The sequence below is a fragment of the Scomber japonicus genome, chromosome 17 (assembly GCF_027409825.1).
Source record: "Scomber japonicus isolate fScoJap1 chromosome 17, fScoJap1.pri, whole genome shotgun sequence".
Lineage (NCBI taxonomy): Eukaryota > Metazoa > Chordata > Actinopteri > Scombriformes > Scombridae > Scomber > Scomber japonicus.
In genome coordinates, this window is record NC_070594.1 from 5007612 (window position 1) to 5012091 (window position 4480).

Consider the following 4480-nt stretch of genomic DNA (forward strand, 5'->3'; position numbering starts at 1 on the left):
CAAAGATACAATGAGGAACTAACAGGTCAAACCCCTAGTCACCATCTTTCTTTCCAGCTGCTGCAGTATCACCACTTTGCACCGCGAGACTCCAATTCTGTCTGTTTTCTACTCAATGATGTCTTTAAAAAAAAAAAGACTAGTTCCTTTTTTGTAATCAACAATCTTCACACATTCATTGTCCTCAGTCCTTTTCTGTGACTGTGAGCCTCGTGTGGTTTTGGTGTTTATTGGGCCATCTTAGAGGCTAAAACCAGCAGACCTCTGCTGCTGTTGTTCCCACGATCTCATCGAAACACTTCCACTTCAGTTCTTAGAAACTGACTTCAAAGATACAATGAGGAACTAACAGGTCTCAGCCCTCTGATAAACCATCTTATCTGATTGACTCTTCGTCTGTCTGTTCATGTGTGTCAAACATCATCATGAATCCTGTCACTACTGAATCCTAATTCTGTTTCAACACATATTTTATACTTTTTAATAATCAGACATTACAGTGGGAAACACAGAAAAAGTCATTTTTAATGGGGAATCATTTGTCTTACTGGTCATACTGGTCCTGTGCACAGAGAAGTGTCACATGATGAGGTCATGGTTATAAACATGAAGCACTTTGAAATGCAGCAGTAGAAAGGAAGTGTGTTGTGGTCTTGGTGGTGAGTGGGTGGAGACATTCAACATTAACTACTACAATATCTAATCCTTTATGTACTTACTCTTAGCTGATTATAATATAAGATCTTATATAAATATGTGAGATTATATAAAGATACTGCAGATGTGAGCTAGCTTTCTCATAAAATACAAAAATGTATACTAAGTGAATTATATTATAATAATAATAATAATAATTTTAACATTCACACTACAGTCATATTCTTATTTTTAGTTCATTTATCACATTTCTGTCTCAAATTCTCAACAGCAATAACTGGACAAACTTCCCTCTACATCACTGTCAGAGATGGAGATGAAGCCACTTTGTCCTGTGAAAATGTGATGACTGATCAGGATAAATGTGACAGCACTGACTGGTTCTTCAGTGATTCAAGGAACACACCAGTAGTAGAGCTGATTAGACTTGGGCAGATTGGTGAAAATGCCAAAGCTAAATCAGACAGACTGAGTGTTACAGCGGACTGTTCTCTGGTTATAAAGAAGGTCACAGTTAAGGATGCTGGTCATTACACCTGCAGACAGTTCGACAGATCAGGACAACAATATGAAGACTCTCACGTTGATCTGTCTGTTGTTAGCAGTGAGTATTTACATCATAATGTTTTTCAGATCAAACTGTCTTGTTAGAACAATATACTGAAACATTACAATAATTATGATTACAGTGATGAAGTTAATTTTACTCTTGTTGTCTTTCTCTCACAATATCTCCATCTTCACCAGTGACTGAACATAAGGACAATGATAACGTGACGTTAAGCTGCTCTGTGTCGATATATGATACGTGCAGACACACAGTGAGGTGGCTGTTTAACGGAGTAGACTGGAATATAAATACCAGAAACACACAGACATCACGCTCTACCTGCTCAGTCACTGCAGTCTTGCCAACTTCTAATTTTATTTACACATCAAATTATCAGTATTTGCAGTGTAAAGTCACAGATCTCAACAGTAATGAAGTGCAGCTGTATAACTTCAGTTCTCAGTTATCAGGAAAGAAACCAGGTGAGAAGATGACCAGCTGTTTAAAATCACTTTATTCTAATAAGAAATATAACAAACTACATTTGTTTATTTGATGTACTTTAAATGTAGAACGATGTGTTTTTATTTCATTATTTTAAAGTTTGTTGGTTTTAATTTAATGTGTCAGGTGTGGTTGCAACAACATCAAAACCTGAAACAACACGATCAACAGAAACATCAGAAGGTAAGCAGTAAAGTCATTTATATGTATTCAACATTTGATTTAATGTATTTAACCACTGCTGGCCTCAAAACATGTGTAAACAGCTGTGTTTCTATCCCTCCACTGCTGACCAGCTGCTGCTCACATCACATTCAGATTCCTGACACTTACTTACAGAAACTCAAACAGCTTGATGGACTGAAACAAAACAAACTTCCTCTAAACTCTCTATTCATTGTGTTCATGTCTGTTGGTACCAACGTCCTACTGGACTCAAACTTAGCTTCATGGCACTTACTAGTTGTTCTCTCTTGACTAGATCTCTGCTTGTGTTGTATCAGATCTCAGATGTACGTCACTTTAGATAAAAGTGTCTGCTAAATTAAATTGATGAATTGTGATGAACTGAAAACCGAAGATGAGACCCATTTAAAAAGTTCTGATGTATCTTAAATGATCCTCACACTGACTATTAACACAACCATCATATTTCTATTTAATTCAGTTCTATTTATTCAACATTCCTCCTTTAAGGTTAGAGATGGAGATAAAGTCACTTTGCTTTGTGAAAATGTGTGAACGGATCAGGATTAATGTAACAGCCATGTTTTTGAATAATATGAGACAAAAATGATATATAAAAGGATTCTTTTTCATTTAGACTCTAACTCAATTCTTTACAAGCACCAGCATGGTTTCTGGAAACATCACTCCACGTATATGTTTCTGCTTCACCTGACAGACAAAGTGACCTCTGCACTTGATGATAATTAATTTATTTGTAGCATTTTTATAGATATTTTGGAAGCATTTGATACAGTCAGCCATCATATTTTACTGGAAAAGCTGCATAAATATGGTTTTTGTTCAGATTTAGGGGAACCAAGTTATGGAATAGCACCTGAAAAAAAACTGTTCATCTTTGAAAAGTTATTGATTTTTCTTCATGCACTTTGTCTGATTTGTTTGTTCCATTCAGTTTTTATGTATCGATGCACAGATGCTGAGGCCAACGTCCCCCTCACACACACACACACACACACAAACACACACACACACACACACACACACACACACACACACACACACACACACACACACACACACATACATTTACTCTCATTTTCCTGTTTTTATTTCTTATTGTTGTAACTAAACAGTACTCCCTGACTCTTCAGTGCTTCAGGAAACATAGCAGCACTGTTTGGAAATGAGCAGATTTATAAATATGTAGAAACTAAATCAGACGAACTGAGACAGTGTTTTGTCAGGTGGAAAGAAAAATATTTTTTGGAAGGTTTTTCTCATATGTGAAAATATGTGAAGTAAAATTTTGGCCAAAAAAAACACAGACCTGCTCCTTAAAATATTTTAAATTTGCCAAAAGCTGTTGAATGTTTATTGGAAAAGAGAAAAAAAGTTTCAGCTCATTTCTTCTAAAACTCTTCTATACTCCACAGTTCATACAGATTGTTCTGCTCTGATCTACACAATGTTGGTGATGCGTGTGGTTGAATTCGTCCTCATCACTGTTGTTGCTGTTCTCATCACTGTTGTTGCTATTCGTCACTTCAGAGCTGGAGGTGAGAAAATGTTCACCAACCTTTGTTCAGTCTGATTAACACAAACTGTAAGTTTAGAGCTGAAATGTTCCTCTGATTTGTTTAGCAGGGAACCAGAGACCACCTGATGACCACACTGTGAGTTGATGTATAAAATCAACTAATTACGTCCATGTTACTGTAATGCAGGACTGTGAATGTCTCACTGTTTGTGTTTGTGCAGGTTTCTTACTCGGTAAGAAGCAGAACAGCGAGGCGTTCAGGTCCAGCAGCCAGTCAGGTAAATATCTGATGGTGCTTTCAGGGTCTGCTGACTCCACTGTGACCTGTGTTCAGTTTTAAAACTTCAACAGTCAGCTGGGAGGAAAATCCGGGAGTTTGAGGCTCTTTCAAATTCATTTATTTGTATATGTGAGATGATTTCTGATGGTGTTGAATGTAGAAACCTAAAGGTGAAAGAAGTGGGGTTGTGATTTGTTAGTTTTCAGTGTGAGTGTGTCAGACTTTGTGTTTCTTTGTGTTGTTTTTCACAGGAGATGAATGATGAAGATGATGGTGCGGTGAACTATGAAAACTGATCAACCACTTCCACATCAACATCAGCTCACCAGAGAAACGGCTCCCTGACTGTTATATCATTAATATCCTCTCAGTTTTAACATGAGTAGTTGAATTCTTTACATAAAGAAAGAATCATAACATCACTTTGAGATTTTGACTGTTTTTATGATGATTTTCAGGATTTATTGTTGTAATATCTTTATTTGTCCAGCAGGGGGTGTAGTGAGTTAACTAGTAGCACCGTGTTCAAAGGAGGCTGTCTGGAGTGTAAATAAGAAATGTTCATATGTTTTGTGTCCTGAGACACTTTTTTAGTTTGACAAGAATATTAACATCTGGATTTTATCTCTAGTTAAGAAGCACAGTGTGAGTTTTATTAAATGTGTTTTGCGGCATTATGTCTTGAACTTTTCTCATGTTTTCACTCATTTAACTCCCTTAAATCTGCTTCAAGTGGAAGAACTTAGACTTTAATGTAGACTTT

At 36.5% G+C, this 4480-nt stretch overlaps 1 long non-coding RNA gene across 1 annotated transcript; it reads left to right on the forward strand.

The window, feature by feature from the left end:
• Nucleotides 1–3382: 3382 nt before the first annotated feature.
• Nucleotides 3383–4080, forward strand: LOC128377616 (uncharacterized). Its single transcript, XR_008323328.1, has 4 exons — nucleotides 3383–3456; nucleotides 3542–3573; nucleotides 3659–3715; nucleotides 3969–4080. It is a non-coding gene; the product is annotated as an uncharacterized LOC128377616 (long non-coding RNA).
• The last annotated feature ends 400 nt before the right edge of the window (nucleotides 4081–4480 follow it).